Genomic DNA, 7,135 nt, shown 5'->3' with positions numbered 1-7,135 from the left:
CTAGGGGACAAAAGTGGCTTGCCTAACCACAAGGCTTCTTTCTTTTAGACTTTCACAGCAGAACTTTTTTTGGTGTGCTAGAGTGTGTGAGAGAATAGCACAGGGTAAAGAAGAGGACAGCTGCCAACTCCTACTCCACAAGGACATATAAGCTGCGAGGGGACTAGCTACGACACAGACTACAATAGGAGCAAGGGTATATCCATGAGGACAGAAACATCTCAACGCTTATGGTTAGTAAATCACTATAACTTGCTCTCTGGTGGCCTCCTGGGGAACTACACGTCTCATACACACAAGTGAGTCAACAAAATGGCTGACTGTACTGTAAAATGTCAGAAGAGGGCAAAAGGACCGTGTTCTTAAAATAAGGGATTAGGCTTTTTAAGAAGCTAAAAACAATATGTGTCCTTGTCTTCTTGTGTTGTGTTTTAAAAATCCATAAAATAATAGTGCAAAAAGAAAATAATTATTGTTTGTAACCCAAGCAAAAAAAAAGAAAAAAGACCTTTCCAATGACTCATTGGTTTAGTATTCTGCCAAAAACATTGGGTCGGACTGTTTTCCCATGGTCACTCAATAGGGGCATATAGTGTACAAACAAAACACACTTACATTCCCATGATGTATACACTACTGTCTGTAGTTAAGTTTACAGACAATATATTCAGACTTTTGTTCACTTGACTCCTCCTCCACCATATAATCACTCCTCCTCCACCATATAATCACTCCCCCTCTCCTTCTCTCTGTCGCGCAAAAATCCCAAAACCCTCCCCCCCACCCGTTCTAATATTCTGCTCCCTGTTGTCCCTTCTTCCAACCGTCGACTCTGTCTGAGAGCTTGTTATAACGCCATTGCTGTTACTCCAAGCAGAGACTGTGCTGCTGCTCTAAATCACTGCCAGACCCTCCAGACAAACCAACCCGTCACATCTTGGAGCTGTTCATACCTACCTTGCCGGCTTTAATTACCGACTTCAACACCGCCGGCAGTAGAACGACTAAAAGAAAACCGAAGGAAACTTCAACGTTCACACCACGACGGTTGGTCAACTGTCGACCAACCACCACCGACGGTGACGTACTGTAATGGAGGATTTTTTGTGCTCGAAAAGAGGAGGAGTCTATTTGTAAGCGAAAGGGGAGAGCAGTCAGTTGAGTCCGCGAAGGCACAACTACTCAGTTGTTGTGGCACAGCTCCCTACTTTCCCCGGTGAGTGCTGAGACCAGTGGACCGATAACCATATCCTGGCAGCAAGAGGGTTGCAACTTCATACAACAGGGTCCGAAGGGTTTTTGACAACGAACGCAGCAGGTGGAGAAAAAGGTCTGCTACAGACCGAGACTGAAAATCGCGGGAATATCGGTGACGCGAAGAGTCGGTGAGTCGTGGTATTGCAACTAGCATGCTAGCCAAGCTACTCGCATGTACCATTTTTATATTCAACACAAATAGATGATAGGCTATGCTTCTTGGAACATGGGCACATCTGATAATGAATTACAAAAAAAAAGAAATTCTGCTTTTGGTACTCTGGTAAAACACTTTGCAATGAGTTCATCTGTAAATGTAGCGGGCTTTGGAAGGAACCTTAGCTAGCAATTGCTAAGATGCTAGTTTCATGGCTAATTGATGAAATTAATGAAATTGTATTAACTTCAGTATTATTATTTTTTAACTTAAAAGGTAAAAAGTTGTATATTTTTTAAATCTTCCTGAAGTTTTGTCTTTAGTGAAAGTAGTCTCGCGAGTTTTGCAGTCGTGTTAATTGCTTTTATGAAATATTGAATTATGATTGCTGTTGCATTAAATATTACATTAAGGGGACTCTTTTCTAATTACACAGGTTATTTATTTATTTTGTCATGGAACAAAAATGAACTCTTCTCTGCACATAGCGGCTCTGAAAGCGTGACACTATTATTGCTGCTAAGTATTGTTAACTTGGTTGATGAACACTTGTACACAAATACACACAGGCTTATGAACAGAAATAAAATAAAGTACCCAGTTCTCTGTTGATTCAAGTATGAGACACCTTCACACCACTTATGTTGCCCATACTCTGATACAGGTAATACAATTATTTTTAATGTATTTCATTGACTTCCCCATTTAGCAACTGCAAATGCTACTTACTTAGAAACTTGGATGTATTTGTACCTCACTAATGTCTTAAACCAAGTTGGTGAAGCAACAAGAGTTTGTGCTCAAAGTCGCAGCAAGCATATCCAGCATACTCCAGAGGGGACAGTTTGAAGTAGGGGCAATATAAATACAGATTATACAGATAAATACAGATGTCAACCCTGAGATAATAAGTATATTGTGGGTAATAGAAAAATACATTTGGTTTGTCATTTTAAGTATTGCCCTTTGTACAGCTTTAAGGATGAGTTTGTGGCCTTTAGAAAAAAGAAACTCCTATAATTCAATGCAGATTATCAGCGAGTATCCCCAAATTGAAAATCAATAGTGAATTGAGGTCTCAACAGCACAGAATTAGAAAATGGGCTAAAAGGGAAAATGCTGCATTACCTACAAGGCTTGGTTAAATCCCCCTCTTGGTCTAAAGTGGTACAACCCAGTAATTTTCCATGCCCCACACTGTCCTAGGATGTGGGTGTGGCTTAATGTCAATGGTAATTCAAGTGTTTAGCAGTTTTTCATCTTTGCCCTGTCATGTGGGTTTCCAAAAGAGAGGAAAAATATGCATCTTTTTGATTTTAGTGAAGTGACCGATTATTGACCAACTGAGTTTTTGCTGTGGAAACCTGAGAACCATAAGTCAGCCACAGTTTGGGGAATTTAGCAGTCTGCAGAATTGGACTGTTTCATCATATTCATGCAAAGTGGCCTGTTTCAGGTTTTCTACACCTTTTGAGAAAATGGTCGATCCTTGTGTGTATTTTCACCTCCCCCACTTCACCCAGTGGCAGTGTTCACATGGTGCACTTTACACAGTGCTGAAGAGGAAGCCACCTCGAAAGGCTCCTCCTACATTTTTCAAAAGCTTTCCTGTAGATGTTAGAAGGCTAAATTTGTTTACCACTCATCCAATACAACTGATAAGATCTTCCTATTGATCGCACAACTGCTACAACAATTAGCAGGGCAAGCTACATTCAAATTCATATCAATGATAATGTGAGAAGCTTTAGTTTTAAACTGCAAACTCCAAATGTCCTTTATGTGGAGAAAAATAGGGTAGTTAGGTGCCTGCCTGGCAGTGGCACTTTTCTCCTAGTTTATACCGGTTTTGGGGGAAAACCTGTGCAGCTGTTGACTCATGAGCCACCACAGGTCCAGGGAAATCCTACATAATGAGTCTTTTGCCTCTGTATTATCAGTTATGCATGTCAGTGAATTCAACCCCACAAATGACATGCATGTGCATTACATTTTTCTCACATTAGGCATTATTTAAAAGGGGGGGGGGTATAATACATTTAATTTCAGCTGAGTTGCGTCTCTGTCACATAAGATCATTAATAGGTGTTAAAAAGCAAATGGTTATCCTGCCAGATGTTCTGTTAGTCTAACTTTGACTCTTCAAAAATGCTTCCACGCCATCAGCCATTTCATAATATTAGAAGAGATGTGAATGTAAGCAATATAATAATGATTTAAATAGAAATGCTTCCATCAGCATGCAAATACTGATTAAAATGTCAACCGAATCCTTATTTTTTTTAACATATACAGTTAGTCTGTTAGTTTGTCTGTAATGTTAGCAGGATAGCAGGTTTCAATCCTGTATTTAGATTTTTAGGTTACCAGGTCCGAACTAGTTTCAACCAGTCACAGCCGGTTTCTTTGCCTCAGGCAGTACATTAGAGTGATAAGAAATATGGTTCTTAGTTCTGTGTCAAAATACCCCATGTTTGACCATTTATAGCTTGGCATTATGATAATTGGAAGGACTGGCTTGTTTTAAATGAGTATTTTACATTTCACACATAGGCCATAATAATTTAGTCAGGCCTACATGTGTGTCTACTTTAATGGAGGCCTTATTACAAATGCTATCCTTGTTTGTGATTTTTACTCTAGTGCGTACTCGTATACATGCATCACCTTAACAATTCAATCATGTCATCATGACTTTTAAATCTATTTGCCAATATAAAACCCTGCCATAAAAAAATTATACTAATTTCCCACTTTAAAAGACGTTGATTTTTCAGCGTTTAGCCTAAGTGTTTTTGTGAGATCTTCGTACAGGAGTAAATGTCTCGCATAAGGCTTTAAGGCTTGCACATACAAACACCTATGTCTCCTCCCACTCCCATTGGTGTATTGTGCATTGTGTATCAGTGTGTCTGCCTTAGTCGTCGGAGCCCAATGTCTGAATTTTTCATTGCTAAGGCAATCTCCTCTGCGCAATATTGTCCTATTTATCACTATTTAGCCCTTTTCAGGTATACACCTTGTTATGTAAATTTAACATGTAACACTTATCTAAATAAGTGCCCAAGTCTTAGCAGCAAACCTAGTAGCTTTGATCTAGGAAAATGTCTGACACATGTCTGAATTGCCATTACGTTAATGTAAAGGCCACAGCGGTGCAAGGTAAAACATGCACAGAAAGGAACGCATCTTCTTGCTAGCTCTTCGCTTTATCAAGAGCACTCTAAAAATTATCAATCGGTTATACTTTTTGCATGAAGGGAATTAAATCTGTTTCACAAAACACTGCGAATGATCCTATTTTAAGTTGTTGAGGGGATTCTTCTCTCGGATCAGTCTTTAAAAAGGGATCTTTTTTTCCCCCTTGCAGTGTGAGGGGAAAAAAAAAAAGAAGAAGAAACTTCCACATTCAACCCCAGCAATAATCAGGAGACTCCCTCCTTATGATTTCAGTTTATAATAATGCATTGATGATTTAATGAATATCCAGCATAATGATTTGCATACAGCATTCGAGCTAATAGGCATTTAACAAGAGTAAGCATGTGTGCTGTAATTCTTTATAATATAGGTAACAGATTGTTCTATATAAAAAAAATATGGAATTGATGAGAAAATATATTGTTGGATTCACTGTAAGACAATGGTAATTATTTAAGACTTCAACAACCAACTACGATTTAAAAACTATTACTAATGCAGCCTGAGAAAGAATCGAAAACACTGTTTTTAGTTAGTTAAAATGATGGGTCAGGTTTGCGTCAGGTTTGCGTGCCCTCTGCAGCCGGTGGATGGAGCCAATGATTTGTAATGGAAGAAACCCTAAATTGTACAATCAAGAGTGGACTAAGTGATTTGTATTTCCAACAACTTCAACAGAGGGATATCTTTTCTAGTAAAATGATGTAGCTGATTACTTCAATGTCAATTTCAGTAGTCGCATATTCCCAGTTAAACTTCAATTTATAATGAATTTATAGTTTTGAACCAGAGTCTTCAGTATTCAGATAAAGAAACCCTGTGGAAAAACAAGCTATGCTAAACTAAGTGTGCCACACCTTTTTTTTATTTCAATGTGTCAGATATATATTGGGGATGTGCATTTCAAGCAAAAACTATATAAACTTCAATAATCACTGAGAAATATTCCATCATTCTTCGAAGAGTGTTTGTTTGTCCTAAACACCAGATGTACCGATTTCAGAGATGTTAGCTGTAAGCTAACAAGCAACGCACTGCCATGAATAGTCGTGTGTGTGTGTGTGTGTGTGTGTGTGCGGGAATTGCTTTGCCATGTGCTGTATAAAATGTGCTTTGCTTTCTGTCTTAAGTGTGCAGATTTCTATGCTTTTGTCAATCTCTGTTTGTGATAGTAATCTTGAGACTTGTGCAAGCTTGAAACAAAACCATGTCTAAAGAAAAAAAAAAAGAGAAATGGTCAAGAGCAAAAACCATCAGTTATTGGCTCTTTTGGGATGCATCACACTACCTTCCTGATTTAGGATGTGGATGTCGGTTTTGGAAAGTTATAGAAATGGATAGAGTTATAGAGTCGGACACAGCCCCCAGTAATCTGATACTGCAGGTGAGGAGGGAGTGAGTTTCGAAAGCTATTTGTCTATCCGACAAGCCCTTCTGACTAACTTTACTATCCCTTTTAATAGAGACAAACCGAACAATCGCTGAACAGGGAACTGTTTTGGGGTTATTAATACCCTTTAATTTAGAATCTTTGCAAATTCGCACTGAACGTTACAGTGATATAAGGAATTGCATTGACGACTAAATATTTGGTATACACAAAACAAATTCAAATGCTACTCCGTCTGCAAGTCCACCTATGATTTAAATTTGACCTGGAAGTGAATGGTCATCCTGTTACACCCTTCCCTTACTTCCACTGTGATATCCTATGGCACAGTAAATGTTGGGCTCTACTAACCAATAACACTGCTGGCTACTTCCACACCAGACAATTGCTAGGGCATATGACACGGCAAAAAAGTCACACCCACAAAGAATTGTTAAAGAAACGGCTCTGTGTTTCAAGACAGGTCGGATGGGTTCAGACATAGCCGCAGACCCCCGCACTGAGGACAATCTGCCCCAGGATGACAGTTGCGCCAGGAGGTTCGTCACTCCCCGGAGGGAGAGGGGCGGTGAGGTCCAGGCGAGGGGTTCTGTAAAGCTCATGGTTGGAGCTGCGAGCCACCTTCACCCCGGGCCTTTTTAAAGCAGATACCATAGCCAGTCGCGGCGCACATGGAGGAAATGTGGTGGGAGAAGAGAGCGAATCCTCCCGCATCAAGTGGACGAATATATCGGCATCATGAATGTAGTGTAATGCCAGTTGATTCTTTTGGGTCATTTTATTTTGCTAATTTAATGGTCTGCCCCCGAAAAGCACGTGAGACGTGCTGCTCAGCAGACAGGGTGAGAGAGAGAGAGAGAGACAGACAGTGTAGAAAAAGCATGTAGAGCCAGCACATTTTCACATCAAACTGAATGAACTTGTGAATTCAGGCTTTATTTCGACCAAATGAGAGTTGGTAATTGTTGGTGACAAGATGTTTTTGGTGAGTTTTGTTTTTGTCAAGTTAGAATGAAATGTATTTTACGATGCTTCGCCAGGTAAATTGTAACAGGCAAAGCTAAAGCTGACTCAGGAGGAAGAATTCAATAAGCTTGATCTTCAAGCAGCAAGTCTGTTCATTGTCAGTC

General features: G+C 39.6%; 1 protein-coding gene across 1 annotated transcript in view; it reads left to right on the top strand.

The window, feature by feature from the left end:
* Nucleotides 1-790: 790 nt before the first annotated feature.
* The window catches only part of atf7ip (activating transcription factor 7 interacting protein), a 31,474-nt gene continuing 25,129 nt past the window's right edge, over nt 791-7,135 (top strand). Inside the window, exon 1 of the mRNA XM_029454342.1 lies at nt 791-1,385. The gene's annotated coding sequence lies outside the window, so the exon portion shown is untranslated. The remainder of the gene's footprint in view (nt 1,386-7,135) is intronic.

Source organism: Cottoperca gobio, chromosome 1 (assembly GCF_900634415.1).
Source record: "Cottoperca gobio chromosome 1, fCotGob3.1, whole genome shotgun sequence".
Lineage (NCBI taxonomy): Eukaryota > Metazoa > Chordata > Actinopteri > Perciformes > Bovichtidae > Cottoperca > Cottoperca gobio.
Note: the sequence above shows the minus strand (reverse complement) of the source record. Positions and strands in the feature narration are given on the sequence as shown.